This window comes from Herpailurus yagouaroundi, unplaced genomic scaffold, assembly GCF_014898765.1.
Source record: "Herpailurus yagouaroundi ecotype Mexico unplaced genomic scaffold, PumYag 221, whole genome shotgun sequence".
NCBI classification, from domain to species: domain Eukaryota; kingdom Metazoa; phylum Chordata; class Mammalia; order Carnivora; family Felidae; genus Herpailurus; species Herpailurus yagouaroundi.
In genome coordinates, this window is record NW_024412452.1 from 217058 (window position 1) to 236857 (window position 19800).

The following is a 19800-nucleotide window of genomic DNA, read 5'->3' on the forward strand; positions in this document are numbered from 1 at the left end:
TTAGGACATTAATATCGGAGAAGTGTTGGGGAAAAAGAAGGGCCTGGCGTCTGACTTTGTTTAAACCAGGGACTGAGGAAACACAGATGAGGATCATGAATGTAAGACTTTTCTAGGGCACTGTAACTTGCCTGTTTATTATTTTGGTGATGTCCTGGCTGTTGGCACAAAGAAGGGAAGGTCACGTGCTTACATCTTTGGAGGCCATGGGGCTAGGGATACTGGGGAGAGAACCCCAGGGTTGAGCTGGCCACAACCTTCAGAGAGGAAGACCAGATGACTCCTGGGACCTACAGGCCAAAGGGCACTTTAAGAAGCTATGAAAAATCACTGGGGTGGCTTAACAGGGAGCCCATGTGGTACAGTGGGAAAAACTGAGAGAACAAAAACAGAGAAACAATCTAGGTCTGGGTCAGGGACAGGGGTCTCCTCCCTAACCTCCACTCCCCATTTGACCTTTGTTCCACATTTGGACTGTATTGCAGGGGGCAACCTCCCTCATGAAGGGGACTTTCTATGGGACAAGGTCAGCAGATCAAAGTCTACAGCAGGAGGCTCTAGATATCAGCCCCACTGCCAACCCAAACTGAGTGGGTTTCCCAGTAAGTACCCCCCTTGCCTCAGCCACACCCCCCCCCCTTCTGTTTGGGGCTTTGCATAGGCAAATGCCATGAGCAGGGTGAGTGAAAGGGTCACAGGCACAGAGGATGGAATCGTGCCATCTGGGTGGGGGCATTGGCCTGGACAGATTAGGAAGAAGGGGGTGGAAGGAGGCCTGCCTCGTGGCTTTGTCTCACACTGGCCAGCCCTGTGCGGTGAGGACTGTGCTTCTTACTAATTACACAGGCAGATTTGGACAACCTCTTTCTCCTCTGGCACAGGACTGCTTTGTGCATAGCTATTCCCTCAGCATGAATTCCTAGAAGTGGTATTGCTGGAAGGTCACATTTTGGTTGCAATGCCCCATTGTCTGGTAGCACCCAGTGCCTGTTCTAAGGCTCTTGCATAGCACGCAGTGATTCTCCACATTTTCCAGACCTCGGTTACTGATCTCTAATGGGAACAGGCTGTAATTTGTAGGTCCGGAATAGTCTAAATCCACCCTAAGAAAACAGCTCTCCAGAGCACTGTTTCCCTTATTTGCATGATCACAAGAATCGCTAGAGAACTTGTTAAAAGTCTTAGATTCTCAGACCTTCCATGAGATCTTTTTTAAAATATATTTATTTATTTTTGAGAGAGACCGAGATAGAGAGCATGAATGGGGGAGGGCTGAGAGAGAGGAAGATAGAGAATCCCAAGCAGGGGATAGAACTCATAATTCGTAAGATCATGACCTGAGCTGAAACCAAGAGGTGGACACTTAAGCAACTGAGTCACCCAGGCACCCTCCCCCCTTACCTGAGATCTTATGGATTGGATGCTCCAGGAGGGAATTGGGAATATATATATATATATATATATATATATATATATATATATATATATATATATATATGTGTATATATATATATATTTAGTGTTGAGACAGAGCATGAGCATGAGCTGGGTAGGGACAGAGAGAGAGGCAGACAGGCAGACAGAATCCAAAGCTGGCTCCAGGCTCTGAGCTGTCAGCGCAGAGCCTGACTTAGGCCTCAACCCACGAACGGTGAGATCACGACCTGAGCTGAAGATCACCGACTGAGATCACTGACTGAGCCACCCAGGTGCCCCAGGAATCTATATTATTATTATTTTTAAAAATTTTTTTTCAACGTTTATTTATTTTTGGGACAGAGAGAGACAGAGCATGAATGGGGGAGGGGCAGAGAGAGAGGGAGACACAGAATCGGAAACAGGCTCCAGGCTCTGAGCCATCAGCCCAGAGCCCGACGTGGGCTCGAACTCCCGGACCGCGATATCGTGACCTGGCTGAAGTCGGACGCTTAACCGACTGCGCCACCCAGGCACCCCTATATTATTTTTAACAAATAAACATCCTAGATCAATCTTATCAAGTCAAGTTTGGGAAACTCTGTTATATAGGAAACAGTCTGAGAACCTGTAACTTCTAGGACATTTTTGGAATCACATATGGACTTTTGCTTGTTTGGAACAAAGGGGTCCCCAGCAGGGAAAGAACGTGACACAGACCCTGCTCTCAAGGGGCCACTACAAGTGATGGAGAGGGCACACCCAAGATGTTCAATCTCTGGGCTTGAGTTTCCTCTTGTGTAAATGGGGATGTCAGTAGGGGTTCCTTTTAGTGAGGGAGCTTCTGAGGGTCAAATGAGGTGATGGCACAAGAAACACACAGCACCCACAAAATAAATATCAGCTTTCCTTGAGACAGTGGTGTCCTGCTTCACATAGATGTTACCATCGGACACGGTGGGTGGTGCGGTCTAGCCGGGATCCCTGGTGTAGCAAAGTGGGAAGCACTGTGAGAAGGAGGAGGAAGGCAAGCAGGCTGTGGCCAGAGTTCTCAGGGGTGAGCATGCGGAGCAGGAGATGGGGACGGCTGGACTCCTAGAGAATAGAAGGGGACCTGAGCCATTCTTTCTGGCCAGTGAGCATGTCCTGCATTTGGGGCATTCTCCACCTTATAAATCCTGATTCCATCCACAGGAGCCCAGCGACGTCTTCCCAGCCTCCTTTGCAGCTGGGATGCAGGCATTCAGCCAGTCACATGCCCCCGTGTTAGACTTTGTGTCTGAAGCAGGCACCAAGAGGAAACCGCCCTGGGGAGGGGATGACCTCTGTATCCTACTTCTGGAGGCTGAGGAGGTTGAGACCCCCTTGGGACCACCAGGGCCCAGGTGAGTGGTGTTGGCAATAGTTTTGTCTATGCCCAGAGGTGCCTCCACCAGGCCAACTTGGCCCTGACTTTTGAGCCATTGTTTCTGGCTGTTTTTCTGGTCCTCCAGGAGATGCTGTGAGCTACAGAATATCTTTTTTTTTTTTTAATTTTTTTTTCAATGTTTATTTATTTTTGGGACAGAGAGAGACAGAGCATGAACGGGGGAGGGGCAGAGAGAGAGGGAGACACAGAATTGGAAACAGGCTCCAGGCTCTGAGCCATCAGCCCAGAGCCCGACGCGGGGCTCGAACTCACGGACCGCGAGATCGTGAACTGGCTGAAGTCGGACGCTTAACCGACTGCGCCACCCAGGCGCCCCAGAATATCTTTAATAAATTGTTTTTCCACCTCAACCAGCTAGGGTGGGTTTGTCTTACTTTCAGTTAAGAACTCCAGAGTTGAGACCACAGAAGCTCAAACTCTGAGGCCAGGCGTAGTGGGTGTCTCCTACAAAGGTCAGACCGGGTAGAAAGAAGTGTCATAGCTTTATATTTCTATCCTGAGACTGTGTTTATGACAAATATTAATTATTTTTACAATTAAAAAAATCAGTCAATACAAATGTAAACAACAACGGCAACAGAAGAAGAAAGAAGCAAGGGAAGGAGAGGGAGATAACCTGGATTTCAAATGTGAGGAAGGGGGGGGGGGAGGTGGGGGGAAGGATGCATTAGGGAGAAGCAGGGCCCTGGAGGTGGCCCAGGGGAGGTCGTCAGGGTGTGGGGCTACCTTACGACAGCCAGCTTTTCCTTAGCCAGGAAAGTACTGGGAAAGGTGGGGAAAAAAAAAACACCCAGAGGGTGTTGATAATACAGGAATTCTTCTCCCAGGGGAACAGGAATCCATAGAGACAAGTGGAAAGGGTGGGATAGATCGTAGAAGTTTCTGAACATGAGGCTAGGGCCAAGTCAGTGGCATGAGACAAGCCAGAACTGCAGGGCTGGGGAGGGGAGACCTGGAAGTTATAAACAAGGTCCTGTGAGGAGTCAGGGAGAAGGAATTCTCAAGATATTTTTACCTGAGCAGGTGGAGCCTGAGTCCAATTGAACTCTGTGGTTGGGTTAAAGTTAATCTCAGGGACCCTCCCTCTATCTCCCTGAAAGTGATAAAGATTGGTGTGTAGCATGTCTCTGTATTTTTCTGGAGGCCGGAACACTATTTTCCTTCAGGTTTTCCAAGGGTTAGGGTGGGGCCTGACAGTTGACGCCAGCTTTGTAGGTCTCCAGGGTAAAGAGCACGAGCCAGTACCACCTTCCACCTGCCTCCGTCCCACACACCCTGCCCTTCCCTGTCCCCGAGCCTTTGCTCATAGCAGATTTGGTCATGTCCCAGCTCTGCCTAAAACCCATAAGGGACACACCATGGCTCCTTGAATAAAGACCAAATGTCTCTGTCACCTCGTAAGATCAGGCCCCTACCTGCTTCTCCTGCCCTAGCCCCTCCATTTTCCCCCATGGACTCACAACTTCTCTTTGAGGTGAATACAGGATGCAGGTGGGGGGAGAGCCCATTCTGCACCCTGCTGACTTCAGGAAATTCCAGTTGGAAGAAATTCAGATCTTTATTCAGTCCTTAGGGAATATAACAAAGAGGGAAAGCACGCTTAATGTATAGCAACAGCAGTAAAAAGGAAAAAAGGACTCTGTGTATGTAATAGTTCAAAAACTCTTACCCCACCCCCACCCGGCACCGCTTTCCTCAGCTCAGCTCTGCAACTGGCAATGCTCTCTTCACAGATGGTGGAAGCACACTTGCCTTCGCCAGACCCCAGCCCTCTCCCCTCCACCTGGGCCTGATTATGAAGATCACCATAACTTCTTCAGCTATTTTTAAACTTGATCCATTAGCCCACTGCCCAGATTCTACAAAGGAGCACATGGATAGAGAGCCCGGGCAATGTCCCAGGGTTTGGGAAGCCTGGATAAGGTGGGGGTAGGGGGCAGGGTGGCTGCAAATGCTTATAATGTTACATGGCTTCTTTCATCCCTTTCTAGCCTTTTCTAGAGGCTGCACACTTGCCATTCTTTTGCTGGAACACTCTGTCCCCTTTCCTCCCTTGTCCTTCAGGCCACAGCTTATGTGACCCTCAGCAGGGGTCCCAGACCAGGGCAGTCTGTCTCTCCCTTACAATACACCCTCTCTTGCGGCTCCCCCCATAATTAGATCTAGAGGTTTATTTCAGAGCTACACTAGGGACTCCCACTCGACTGGAAGCCCTGTAAATGGGTAGCGACTGTATCTGTTCAGTTCACAGCCAAATTCCAAGTGCCCAGCCCACAGCTTGGCACATAAGAGGCTCTCAACAAATATTTGAGCTACATACTCAAATCTCACTCAAAGTCTGCCTCTCTGTGAGCACCTACTATGTGCTGGGCATTGGCCTGGGCACTGGAAAGACTGCACAGAATGGCAGAAAAAAAATCCCTGACCTCTGGAGCCTACATTTTATAAGGAGAGAGGGACATGTAAGTAAGAATTTAAAAAAAAGAAAAAGTCTGCCTCTCTGCAAACATCTTCGGTCTCTCTCTTCCGAAAGGCCATAGCTTGCTCCTTTACTGCCCATTGGTCACCAACCACTAGGCCTCCATTAAGCACAGTGTCTGGAGACCCTTTTCCTGTTTACCTGCAAACAACTCTCTTCCCTAAATACAGATGGATTACCAAGGACTCTTCTCTGGGTATCCGTGACTGACTGTGCCCTTACCCTACTGGTTCTTTTCCTCTATTTACCTTCCTGTGGGGTGGGGGGGAGGGGGGGGAGGGCATCTACTCCTCTCCCCTCCCTCTCTGCACTCTACCCCCTCATTCCTCCACCCCCTATCTCCCTGGACAGATGTAATATGGACCTGCCTAGGTTTCCCTCTTCAGCTCAGAGCCAGTGAGCCAGATATCTGCTACTCCTGCTGCTTCCTTGTTTCTTTCTCCTAGGACTGGTGAACACAGAGATTACGGAAAACCGGCCTGGCCTTTTACTCCCCCTTCGGAGAGACCAGGCACTGCCGCTAGCGGATGTGTCTCCATCCCCACATCCTTCCTTGATGGGTGTGGAGGGCCCTGAGGTCACCCTCCCCACCTTTACCAACGGAAAAATTGAGACTCAAGCAGAGGTGGATGCTGGGCCTTGGGCCAGGGACATCCAATCTTACACACGGGACTAGAGCCCTCGATCCCCTCACCCCGGCCCGGTCCGCTACAAGTCCGCAGACGTTCTACGGGAAAGGGCGGCCCCTGGTGGTGAAGAGAAGCGTGGCTGCCTGTCCTTATCCTGAGGATAGGCAGACAGAGGAAGGGGCGTGGCCTGCAGGACCACCAACCCAGGTTAATTACCACCTGCTGTTGATGCCAGGACCTTGCAGAAATCTGTGACGCTCTACACAAATGGAAGATTTTAAAAACATGTGCAAACAAGATAGAAGGTGTTATTAAGACAATGAGTTTCTGTTTATGATTTTATTATTTTTTTTAAGATTTTATTTTTAAGTAATCTGCACACCCAACCTGGGGCTTGAACTTACAACCCCGAGACCAAGAGCTACATGCTGTACTGACTGAGCCGGCCAGGTGCCCCTCTGTGCTTTAAATGACGGTTTTAACAAACTTTTATTTAAAACATTCATGTGCCAAGAATAACCCTGTCAAAATGGGAATCTTGCAGTTGCATCAGGATGTAGAAGCAGTATAGGTGCAGGCAGGTACTTTCATGTACAGAATAGGTATGTTCCTGAGTCGCTCCCATGGCTCTGAAGGGGAAAGAATCCAACTTTTGTTGCACCTTACCCTTAGCCACATTCCCTGTGATGACCTAATTGACACTGCCCTGTGACTTTACCTGTGCCCTGTAGGCTGGATCTTCAGGAAACAGGGACAGGCATAAAATGGCTTTTGGCATATGGCAGGCAAGTGACACAGGCTCTAACTGATTCCAGAGTCCAGTGCTCAGCCCAGGAATGCAGAAGTTCGCTATCACAGGAGAGTCTTATTAAAGAGTCCAGGGACTGGGGCAAGGTTGTCTCCAAGTTTCCATGGTATCTATCTCTCGTCTCTAGGGGCAGAGGGGCTATGTAACAAACAACATGTTGTCTTAACAAAAATACTTGGAAAACCGAGCCTTTGAGAATTTCCCAGACAGAAATGGGCATGCTTAGAGACCACTTGACTAATTAATATGACCCCCACTCCTGTTACCAAGGGAACCTGGGCAATCCACTTTGAATATCCTTTCTGGAGTGGTTTCTAACTATTCCAAGATTAAATGAAACGTTTCTAGGAAACAGCTGGTTCGACCTAACTACAGAAGAATAAAATCTCACTGGCATTACAGGGTTGTGGCTATACCTTAGATATTTTCCTATAAACCTTGATGATCAGGGACACAGCAGTACATGATCAGATCAGAAAGTGTATAAGCTGAAAATAGGGCTGGAGACAGAAAGTCCAATGTGTTGCTGGCCACTGTGGTGTCACTGCTCCCGATACAGGTGTAACCTGAATCCCCACTTGGGAGCCAGAAATCAGCTGAGAAGAGGCCTCTGGAGAGACACTGCCTTGGCTCTGGAAGGTGGATGAAGTGAGCTCATCGTACTGAGCAGACTGGACTGAGTTCCTGACTTGTACTGAACGGATTAGGTAAGTCTCTTCTGTAATGCCTCAGACGATCCTTGGATAACCAGGAAGTTAGGACAAGAGTCTGGCCCTTGACCCCGAGCCGTGAGCAGACCATTTTGAGAGAAACCTACTGAATGAGACTGCCTGCTTATAACTTCCTGGCAGCCCCTCAGCCTTATCAAACTCTGCCATGTAAAGCTAATGCCTGGGCGCAGGTACTGACAGTGGTCCGAAACCGGGCCCCGAACATCCGGACATACATCCAGGACCGGGAGAACCCAGGCCTTCCCAGAGCTTCTCCAAGAGACTTGCATCCCGTACAAGGACCCTAAAAGGCTTAGTCCCGTCTCAGGGTCCGGGCTGCTCTTCCCTCCTGGGAAAAGGAGTTCGTTCTAAGAGATGGAGGAGAGGTCAGGAAGGCGAACTCTGCATCCCCCTACCGCCGAGGGGCCAACACATATTCCCTTTCCGTAGCAGCCCAGGCTCGCGGGGAAGGCGGGTCCGGGCTCCGGTTAGCGGAGGAGGGCTCGGACCCGCGACGCCGTGGTCGAGCAGTGTGTGCAGGGGCGGCGGGGAGCTGGGCTGGCGGGAAAGAAGATCCTCTCCTCCGTACCGGGGCGGCCACCATCCAACGATGGAAGATCCCATCACGCCCGTCAATCTTTTCCGGTCCTGAGCGTCCTGGTCTCCGAGGCCCCCGCAGTCCACTGCCTGCTGGGATTTGTAGTTCACGGGGGCGGGCCGGCACGGCCTGCGAGTGCTTGAGTCTGAGCGTCCAGAGGTCTAATGTGCTGTCCCGGTCCTCGTGACTCATGCCTGAGGGCTCACTCGCCTGGGGATTGGCACTGAAGTCGCAGACCACAGCTCCCGAGGCCCCGCCCCGTGGCCCACTCCTACCGGAACTTGCAGTTCGGACTGGGGTTCCGGCCTGGATGGGGCCGGAGGTGGCGTGTCCCACCCCAGCCAAGTCTGGCGTGTTGCCATCTTAATTTTTCATTGTCCTGGATCTGGACAATAGTCCTGGCGCGGGACTCGCAGCTCCGACCGGGATCGCTGTGGCCCTTTCCATGGCCTCAGCGGCCCCTGCAAGACCAGCCTCTAGATGGGCAAACTGAGGCACCAAGAGCTGAGACTTCTGGCTGCAGTCGGCCCTGGTGTCAGGCAGAGCCAGGCCGAATGTAAACTTGGGAAAGGAAAGGCCAGAGTGAGGACTCGGCCTGGAAGACCCAGCCCAGGCCTGTGGACCACGCTGGGCAAGGGGAGGTCCAAGAACCCTTTCAGTTCTTGAAAGAGTCTGCGAACTCTCTCAAAATGAAGAACAGACCCTCCCGGCACTGGCTGAGCATATGTTAGAGTTGACTGCCTCATAGGGTTGACAGGTAAAATTCTTATTTGCCAAATTTGGCAGCCTTACAGAGGGAAGGAACTCAGGGAGGGACGAGGTTTCTTGTGAAGAAGAAAACCAAGAAATTGGCTAACCGTGTTTCACAGTTTGCTGTTCACATAAATGGGGTTTGGAGGTCGGTTTTTTGGAGTTGTTTTTTTGTTTTTTTTAATTGAAGTATAGTGACATACAATTATTAGTCAATTGTATTAGACCATTAGTCTCAGGTGTACAACTGACAATTATATATATTAGGAAATGTTTATTACCATAAGTATATCGCTATCACTAAGTATAGTTACCATCTGGGGGTGGGAGTGTTTTGCAAAGTATAAAGTTCAGGGCATGGGTGAGGAGTTACTATCATGAGAATTTGAACCTGAGACACTGGAGAAAAGGCTTGGGGCCTTCAGGAGTTTCATTTTTTAAAGGGGAAGGTGGTACATTTACTATAATTATGTAAGATGTCTCCATCAGGAGAAGCTGGGTGGTAGACACATGGGACCTGTCTATACTATATATATATATTTTTTTTTTTAATGTTTATTTATTTTTGACAGAGAGAGAGAGAGAGACACAAGCATGAGTGGGGGAGGGGCAGAGAGAGAGGGAGACAGAATCTGAAGCAGGCTCCAGGCTCTGAGCAGTCAGCACAGAGCCTGACACGGGCCCAAACTCACAGACCACGAGATCATGACCTGAGCCGAAGTCAGCACTTAACAGACTGAGCCACCCAGGCACCCCTGTCTATACTATATTTTTAAAGTGGGGTGCAAATGGGTCAAGGATGGCTTTACCGCTCAAAGGTTACAAAGCCCTTTGGGTGTTTGTTGACTGCTTTATTGAGTGTAGAATTTAACATTTTTTAGTATATTCACAGACTTGTGCAACTATCACCACAATTTAATTTCAGAACATTTTCATCACCCCAAAAAGTAGCCTGTACCTGTTAGCAGGTACCCCCTAAACCACCTTATCCCCTCCAGCCCTAGGCAACCATTAATCTACGATTTATTTCCACAGATTTGCTTATTCTGGACATTTCATGAAATCATATAATACATGGTTTTTTGTGATGGGATTCTTTCACTTAGCATGATGTTTTAAATTTTTTAAAGTTTATCCAGGTTGTAGCATGTATCAGAACTCCATAGTGTTTTTTGCAAGTTCTTGTGAGTCTATTATTATTTTGAAATAAATCTTTCTCTTTCTCTCCTTCCTTCTCTCTTTCTCTCTTTCTTTCTTCCTTCCTTCCTTTATTTCTTTCTCCCTTCCCTTCCTGCCCCAGTTGCCTGGTGCCCTCCTTGCCACCACAGTGCTCCACCGGATCTCTTCCTGACCCACTCATTCATGCTGTACTGGACAGTCCCACTTTCCAAGAGGTCACCAAGGAATTCCAGCATGTCACTGCCCAGAATGTCTCTGAGCACTCAACAGCTTTATTCAGAAAATATGGCATGGGGCCCCTGGGTGGCTCAGTTGGTTAAGCAATCTGACATTGGCTCAGGTCCTGATCTCGTGGTTTGTGAGTTCGAGCCCCACGTGGGGCTCTGTGCTGACAGCTCGGAGCCTGGAGCCTGCTTCAGATTCTGTGTCTCCCTCTGCCTCTTCCCCACTCACGCTCTGTCTCTCTCTCAAAAATAAATAAATATTAAAAAATTTAAAAATAACTTTTAAAAGAAAATATGGCAGTTCATGGGACACCTGGGTGGCTAAGTCAGTTAAGCATTCAACTCTTGATTTCAGTTCAGGTCATGATCTTACTTCTCATGGGACTGAGCCCCACATCGGGCTCTGTGCTGACTACAGAGCTTGCTTGCACTCTCACCTCTCTCTCTGCCCCTCCTCCTGCTTGTATGCACAGGCATACACTCTGTCTCTCTCAAAGTAAATAAGAAAACTTAAAGAAAAAAAAGAAAAAGAAAATATGGTAGCCCAGACCCCTGGCCGTTCCTCAGAGCTGGTTGAAATGATCTAGAAAAATTTATTACAGATCAAATATAAAGGCTAGACCCATCCTGAGTCAATGCCTTCAAAGGAATTTTTGGGGGAATTTTGATTGTTGGAATTTTAAGTGTTGCAACAGATCTCTGCCAGCTTCCCAGGCTGAGGAAATGCAACATCTCAGCCTGAGCTGTGCCTCTGGATTGGAGTCAGAGGACCCAGAAGGGACTCCTTGTCTGGTGCCTGCATTTTACAGATGGGAAACAGACTAGGAGAGGACCATATGGCAGGGTAGTTAGAAGCCAGGTTGGGAACTCAATTAGGGAGAATCCTTTGCAATTTCAGGAAATTCTTAGCCCCGGAGATCAATCCATAAGCCTGGGTCCATGAACACAGAAGCAGAGAGCTGGGCAGCTTGGGTGGCTCCAGACATTGGCCGGAGCCCAAGTAGCCAAACCCGGAAGTCAGTGTTGGATGCCTCTCTCCTGGTTTCCTTCAGCCAGATGTTTGTCCTAGAAGTAGGAGTTTATTAATAATAATGGTAACAGCAGCTTGCGTGTGTCTAGGCCTTTATTCTTTTCAAAGAACCTCCCATGGGTCATCTTACTGGATACCCACAATCCCCTAAGGTAGGATGGCTGGGTTATTGTCTTCCCTTCACAGTCAAGGAACCTTGGCTCAGAAGGCTTAAGTGACTTTCCCAAGGTGACAATACCTTGGGGCCATTCAAGAATGTGGGAATTTTGCTCTCTAATCTGTTAATACATTTAGTAAAAATAATAATAATAATAATTTTTTTTGAGTGTCTGTTACCTGCTAGATGTGTTACAGGGTGCCAGGGTCTGTGGGGGAGCAAGTATTTCTTGTCCCCTTCAAGATCCTTCTAGTGGGACTAAAAATCAAATTGACATGAGACAGATTAACAAGAGAAAATCAAATTTCGTAGCGTACATATGGGGAACCCACATAGACATGGAAATTCCAGAGACAGGCAAAATGAGATATATATATGTCATTCTGAATTAAGGAGAAGGTGATAGGGCTCTGGGGCTTCAAAGGGAAAGAATGCAACTCACAGGATGATGAAAAAAAGTAAACGTTTGGTAAATGTTTTCTAGGCCACTCAGAAACAATGGGATATACAGGACTTTGCTCAAACAGGCCTTGTTAGGTTCCTTCCTATCTACTATATCTAGTTCATAGTATAATGTAGTTATTCATAGTGATAGCTGTCTTTCTGGAACAGGCCCTCTATCTAAATTCTTTTTAGGCATCTGGAAGGGAAAGGGAGTAAAGAGGTTTTCCTGAATCTGCTAGGTTTTGATTGCTTTTTTTAAAATGATTATTTAGAGGAGGGGAGGGGCAGAGAGAGAGAGAGAGAGAGAGAGAGAGAGAACCCCAAGCAGGTAAGCAGGTATTGCACTGTCAGTGTAGAGCCCAATGCAAGGCTTAAACTCCCAAACCATGAGATCATAACCTGAGCCAGAATCAAGAGCCAGATGCTTAACCGAGTGACCCGTCCAGGTTCGTCTTGCTTTTTAACTCAATATAATCTTTGTGCCAAAGTGGCCCATCTTAAGATGGCTTGCCCTTGGACACTTTAGTTCACAAGGATAACCTGACATAGCTCCTGGGCTGGAAGAGCCAACGGTGTGTTGGGAGAGGGACACATGGAGTAGATGATAAAAAGTGGTGGCAAGGGAACTCTCTACGGGGGTGGAAGTGCTTTATATCTCGGTAGGATGTTGGTTTACTTGGGTGTTTGCATATGCCAAAACTCATTGAGCTATATGATTATGATTTGTGCATTTCACTGTCAATTTTACCTAAAAAATGTAGAAAATGGGAATGCTCTGGGAAGACTATGCCTAGCTGGGCTTTGGCAGGGCACAATTGTTGGGAAGCGGGCCAGGGGCAACTCGATCACCCGTGGATACAGTTCCACCTTTGCTAGTGGGATATGGTTGAAAAGTTTTCCCATGGAAGCTGTGGACCCAGATAGTCCAGAGGCCTTGACGCTCAGAGTACTGGGGACCACAGAGGAGGGAGGCAGGGATCGCTGCACATTTCAGGGGACAGATATTTCAGCTGAGTCTGCAGGGTGAGCAGTTGTCCGAGGACGGTGGACAAGTGGAGGTTTCTAAGCACTGCTCAGTGAAGTGTGGTTGCCCAGCATGGCCTAGATGGAAAGGGGTAGAACCAAGCTTTCAACTGCTTCTCTAACCCCATCAGTGGGGCCTCAGTGAAATTCAAGCTGGTTGGATTTTTTTTTAAATAAATTTAATTAATTAATTTTTAAAAGTTTTTAAATGTTTATTTATTTATTTATCGATAGACAGCAAGCCGAGGAGGGGCAGAGAGAGAGAGAGAGAGGGAGAGAGAGAATCCCAAGCAGGCTCTGCAATTTCAGCACAGAGTCCGATGTGGGGCTCGAACCCAGGAACCTCGAGATCATGACCTGAACCTAAATCAAGAGTCTGACACTTAACCGACTGAGCCACCCAGGTGCCCCTATTTATTTTATTTATTTATTTTTTTTTAATTTTTTTTTTCAACGTTTATTTATTTTTGGGACAGAGAGAGACAGAGCATGAACGGGGGAGGGGCAGAGAGACAGGGAGACACAGAATCGGAAACAGGCTCCAGGCTCTGAGCCATCAGCCCAGAGCCCGACGCGGGGCTCAAACTCACGGACCGCGAGATCGTGACCTGGCTGAAGTCGGACGCTTAACCGACTGCGCCACCCAGGCGCCCCTTCTATTTATTTTTTAAAAGTAAACTCTACTCCCAATGTGGGGCTTGAACTCAGGACCAGGAGATGATCCAACTCTGTGCTGACAGCTCAGAGCCTGCAGCCTGCTTCAGATTTTGTGACTCCCTCTCTCTGCCCCACCCCCGCTCACACTCTGTCTCTCTCTCTCTCTCTCAAAAATGAAAACTAAAATTAAAAAAAAAAAGAAAAAAGAAAAAGAGAAGGGTGAGGTATTGCAGGTCTAACATCAGCTTTGAAGCTAGACCAGCCTGGGCTAGAATCCTGCTTCTGCTACTGAACTGGCAGTGTGACCCTGGACAAGTCACCTCCTCTGAGCCTCCCGGACACTTCTCTGTCCATTAAGCATAATTATGCATAATTATGACAGTAGTAGGCCTGAGGACAGAACCACCTCCTATAGTAGTGGTAGTAGCACTGAGTACAGGGGGCCTGGGTGGCTCAGTAGGTTGAGTGTGGAACTCTTGATTTCGGCTCAGGTCATGATCCCGGGGTCATTGGATTGAGCCCTGCAGCCGGCACTGCGCTGAGCATGGAGCCTGCTAGGGATTCCCTCTCTCTTTCTAAAAACTAATAATAATAACAATAAAGCACTGAGTACATAGCAGGCACTCATGGGTCAGACAGCAGCAGGGACAGATAACAGTAGTTAGAGCTTGATTGAGACCAAGGATCTGGACACTGCAATCCCCTGGCAGAATTTTCTGCACTGCATAGCTGTTGTTAGCCTCCCCAATACCCACCTCAATTCTAGGTCCACTTGGATGCGGCCGGCTCAGCAGCAAACCTCCCCCCTCTCCCCCATCCAAGCTGGGCCCCTCTCTGATTCCCATGTGGGGGGAGGGCCCCAAGCTACCAAGCAAGGTGCTGTTAGGCAAGTAGCATTCCAAGGTCTGACCGCCAGCGCCAGGTTCCCCTATAGAAGTCGGAGAGGCTCAGCTGGCCCAGGGCCGCCTCCTCGGGGTGCCCTCTCCTCCCTCTCCTCTTTGGGTCACACCCGCTTGCCTAATTGCGTCTTCCCACTTCCCGAAAGGAGGGGTGGGAGAGGGCGGATGCTTGCTAAAGAAATGTTTTATTTTACTCCATCTGGGACAAACTGAGCATTCCTGCTGGGGGAGACCAGACCGGAGGGAGAGGAAAAATGTGAGTCTGGTTTAAACACACACACACACACACACACACACACACACACACATACCAAAAAAACAAAAAAAAAGAAGTTTTAGAGTCTGGTTACCAGACAATGTCTTTAGCATTGTTTGAGTTCCAAGGTGCTTGGGATTCCCAGGTTGAGTGATCTGCTCTTGTTTCATTGTTAATTTGCAAACCTCTTTTGATTTTTGTGGTGATGGGGCCAAATTTAGCCAAGTGAGGCTCAAATGTGGAGAACAGTGACTCCCAGTTGTCCTTGTGTCCTTGGTCATGCACAGAGTCCAGAACCTAAAAGCCACCCTGGTTATGTGCCAGTGCAGACTAGAGTGGGTAAACCTTGCTAGGGTGGGAGAGAAGGCTGGACAAGGGGTGGTGATGTGTGGTTTAACTTCCCATGCCCCTGCCGGCTCCACCATGAGTTCATGGTGGGAGGTGGGGGTTGGGGGGGGACTACTTGCTGAGGTGCCTGGCACATGTATTGGGGTCCCCTAGTAAATTCTCTTTGGGGGGAAGAAAAAGAAGTCTAGGCTGACTGAGTATCTATTTGCTAATTAATTTTATGATGTCAATCTTTGCATTTATCTTTATGCCCATTTTACAGATCGGGCACAGTGAGGCTCCAGGAGACTAAATACAGCCAGTAAGTAGCCAAACTGTTCAACTCTTTCCATTCTGCCAGGTTATCTGCCCAGTCTCTGATTCTTGTGAGGACAAGCCTCTTGCTGATATTACAACCCAGATTACCCTATTTTTTTTTTTTTAACATTTATTTTTGAGACAGAGAGACAGCATGAACGGGGGAGGGGCAGAGAGACAGGGAGACACAGAATCGGAAGCAGGCTCCAGGCTCTGAGCCATCAGCCCAGAGCCCGACGCGGGGCTCGAACTCACGGACCGCGAGATCGTGACCTGGCTGAAGTCGGACGCTTAACCGACTGAGCCACCCAGGCGCCCCCAGATTACCCTATTTTTAAGGCCAGCAGTTTGGCCGTGGAGACACTCAGATGCCTGCTAGTCTGCATTCTCTGAAGAAAACGTCCCATCTTGCTCTGGTCCAGAAATTTTGACACGTGGATTGACTTAGTTCCACTGCCCGACTTGCTGCCTCCTGGGTGGGGCCTTGACCCTAAAGCCTGAGCTTTATCTCTAATGAGCCTGTGGACCAGCCCTGGGCCAGGGCAGACCTGTGTCCAGGACAGACAGACCGGAGACCTAGGCTGAGGAGCACAAGTGTGGCTAACTGGGTGCCCACCTTCTCCTGGGGCACACACAGACTCTGCTTCATACCTCTACAAGGATTCAGAAGGAAATGGAAGCTTCCTTTACACTGCCCCTCCTTCCCGTTCCTATGTGACCTGAGTCCCATCCCTGTGCAAGCCACCTGTGCTCTCAGGGCCTCGGTATCCTCCTTTAGAAAGCGTGCGAGCAAGTTGGACAAGACTAGCTCTAGGGTCCTATGATGTGATGTAGGCAAGATGCCCCTGGGTTGAGCCAGAACCACCCTTCTTTTTATGTTTGTTTTCATTTTTTAAAGTACGCTCTATGCTCAGTGTGGGGCTCGAACTCACAATCCCAAGATCATGAGTCACATGCTCTACCGAGTGAGCCAACCAGGCGCCCCGAACCTCCCTTCATTTTATGGCTGACCCTCAGAGCGCCCAGTGCCCAGACTGTGTCAGTAAACATCTGGTGAACAAGAAGAACGACCCAAGGTAGACTCGAGAGGTATTTGGCCTGCAGGACACAGCAAAGAATGTTTCCTAGACCCCAGACACTCCCTCATTAGTGAGCTTAAAAAACAAAAAAACAAAAAACAACCAAATCAAATGGATGCTTTCTGGGCAAGGAGAAAGACAAAGTCTGGGGGAGGAGGAAAAAGTCCTGCAGAGGCAGTGACCCCACCCAGGAAATGTGACTAACCCACAGCGGCCGGGGGCAGGCAGACACGAACGCCGGAGGCTGGTGAGTGTGGTAGTTTTCCCGGGGCTCTCCGTGCAGAGAGGCCAGCCCCTTGGCACTGTCCCCCGCGAGGGAGGGGACAAGGGTCTGCGGGGTGGGGGCAGAAGGGGGGGGGAGCATGTGGGCGGGGCAGCCAGGGAGGGGACCTGTGAAGTGAGAAGCTGGGTGAGGCGGGGCGGGAGGCAGAAGAGCCTGAAAAGCAGAAGAGGGAGGAAGGAGAGCTGCGGAAAGGTGAAAGTGGCAAGGTGGCTGTGGGAGAGTGGGCCCCTGGGACTTGCTGGCTGGGACCCTCTTAGAGGGGTGAGGGCTGGCCGCCAGGGTCTGGAAACAGAGGCTCGCATTTCTGGAAGCCGCTTTGTCCAGGACTTCTGGTCCCCCAGCCCGCTTTCCTGGCAGCTTTGTGCCAGGCTCCAGGTGCATGTATTGTCTGTCTGGAGCCCCACGGCTGCCCCCGGAGGAAGGCGGGTTGGGTTCGGGATACAGACAAACAACTCCAGGGTCAGGCGTGTCCGGGCTGGTGGGAGAGGTGGTGCCCGACCTCCTGCCAGATTTGAGGATGCCAGTCCCTGAGACGGGGCTGGCCCGACCGTAGACTGGTGGACTGCAGTGGTGGGGGGAGGGGGAGAGCAGGACTTCCTTCCCAGCAGGAATTCAAACTGTAGCACAGCGCACTGTTTTGCAAATTCAGCAAGACTTCTGCTGGGGTCTGGTCCTTGGCCTGGGGTAGGGGAAGGGGAGAAGAAGGGGGGTGGGGGAAGGTGGAGGAGGGATCCCACTTGGTGTCAGGGGAAAGAGCACTGGCCAAGGAGTCCCCAGGCGAGGCCTCTGGACCCAGCTCCTTTCCTGAATGCCCCCATCCCAGGCTGGAAAGACTTGTTGCCATTTCTAGAGTTGACAATCACCCTTCTACCCTCTCTTGGGGAGAGGGGTAGGGGCTGTTTCATTTTAGAACTAGGGGCAAATGGACTGTGAGGTGAAGGGACCTGTAGCGGTCAACAGAGTCAGCGTCTGAGGAGGGCAGAGAGCACCGGAGGACGCTGTTGCTCTGACAGTTGTCAAGCATTGCCTTAAAAGTACGCATCATGGTGACACCTCGCCCCCGCAGGTCCCCCAGGGTGTCCTCAAAGGCAAGTCCCTTCCTAAGTCCAGGTTGTGGATGCTCCGTGTGCATCCTGCCCAACGCCTGGCCCCTTGACAGTCTCACTGGATTCCCCAGCCTCTGCTTTCTGCCCCCGGGGCTGCAGCCTGTCCCAGCCTGTGAAATCTCTCTCTCTCTCTTTCTCTCTCTCTGGCTCCAGCTGCTCTAGTGAGCCCCCACAGGTCTTGTGCCTCTGACGCACCCTCCGAGCGCCTGCAGGGTGCCAGGCACAGGGTGGGGCTTGCAGCGGTGGGAAAGTTTTCCCTTCTTCCCGTCTAAGGAGTTTGGCCAGTCTATTGAATTGATATAAGACAGATTAATAGGAGAAAACCAAAAGTTTAATAACGTATATACCTCTTGAATACTTGGGAGAGACCCAGGAAAACTCCCTGAAATGAAGCCATCACCTTAAATAACCATCTCTGCTAAAGACAAGAGATGCTGGGGGTCTGTTACGGGAGGTTACCGGGAAGGGCGTGGTAAACAAGGGCAAGATTGTTATGCAGGTTTACATGGCTGCTTTCTCCTTTGATTCCAAGTGAGAAGCTGGGTGGGGCGGGCAGGGAGGCACTGGAGCCTGAAAAGCAGAAGCGGGAGGAAGGAGAGCTGCGGAAAGGTGAAAGTGGCGAGGGTGGGTGAGGGAGTCGGCCCCTGGGACTTGTTGGCTGGGACCCTCTTAGGCCAGTGAGGGCTGGCCACCAGGGTCTCCCTTCCTGATCTAGTGGGGAGATACCCTCACCTATGGAGATTTCCTTATAAATGTAAACATCTCCTACATAGGGCAACTTCTACTTGGTTTTCAGAACTTCACCTGTATCTGCAGCTTCTTAAAAATAGTCATTTTAAAAGAAGAAGAAAGAAAGAAAGAAAACCAGCCAGTTTAAAATATAATCATCAGGCCAAAGAGGCTTATTTTGGGGTGGTATATTTTACTCCCCTTCAGGTTCCAGCTAGAGAGGCAAAATACCGTCTCTGCCCAAAAGGCCTTTATAGTCTAGTGGGGGAGGCTGGCAGATCCATAACTTAGTGCACTACGGCAAAGTGGGAGGAAGCAAAGGTTTTAACCTAAAAGGTATATATGGAGGAGGCTGCCTTGTGAGGTGGTGAGTTCCCCATCACCAGAAGTGTTCAAGAGGAGGATGGTGAGGGATGCCATAGAAGGGATTCTTGCACTGTGTGTGTATGGGCATGTGTTGGGAGGCAGATGCAGAGCATTTAGGCTCCTTCTGATGCTGACATCTGTGATTCTGTGACATTCTCCACCTAGAGAAAGTTTGTCTGTGGCCCCGCTGGGTGTGACGGCTCCCTCCTTGCCTGCCCCCTCCAGTCAGACCATGAGACACGGATGGTTCTTCCTCATTTTCTGTGCCCCTGCCATCCTCACCACCCTCATTCTGCCCAGTGCCATGTTCCCAGGGTAGACTTTGTGTGGAATTGAATAGACCCTGTCGTGGGCCACTTGAGGAATGCAGGAGGGTCAGGCAAGTCTGCTGCTCTGGCTGAGGCGTGAAGCTGTAAGACACCTGCAAACAGAGACTGAAGTACACGCTCCTGAGTGAGGGGGCTGCTGGGAGAAGTCCCAGAAGGCTGAGGCTACCGAATGTCCTGGAAGACTCCTTGGACAGCTGGGGTTTGGTACGGGCCTGGAGGGTGGTGTGGCGTTGATGGACGAGGGGTGGATGTGCTACTGAGAAAGCTCAAGGAGCTGTGGCCTTGGGCAGAGCGGCTGGAAGGGAGAGGAGTGAGAAGGCCTCGGGTCAGGGGGCCCCTTACCTGGGAGAGCCGGGAGCCAGGGGGGGCAGGGGTCCGATGGGACAGCAGGAGTTTCAGCCCTGAGTGAGTCACCTGGGACTTCTCAAACACGATGTCCAGGCTGCATCCCAGAGAGTCTGATTTTAACTTGTCTGGTGTGTGGCCCGGACATTGGGATTTTTTTGAGCTTGATGATTCTAACATACGGGCAGGGGTGAGATGCCTTTCTGGACAGTTAACTGGCAGCACAGAAT

General features: G+C 50.0%; 1 protein-coding gene across 7 annotated transcripts in view; it reads left to right on the forward strand.

The window, feature by feature from the left end:
- Window positions 1-16574: 16574 nt before the first annotated feature.
- CAPG (capping actin protein, gelsolin like) overlaps window positions 16575-19800 on the forward strand; it is a 15681-nt gene continuing 12455 nt past the window's right edge. The window contains exon 1 of one of the 7 annotated variants that reach the window (XM_040458351.1): window positions 16575-16659. The gene's annotated coding sequence lies outside the window, so the exon portion shown is untranslated. Of the gene's footprint in view, window positions 16660-16823; window positions 16888-16924; window positions 17118-17607; window positions 17784-18358; window positions 18411-19800 lie in introns of those variants that run through there. The other 6 variants (XM_040458356.1, XM_040458355.1, XM_040458354.1 and 3 more) reach the window with 6 other exon arrangements.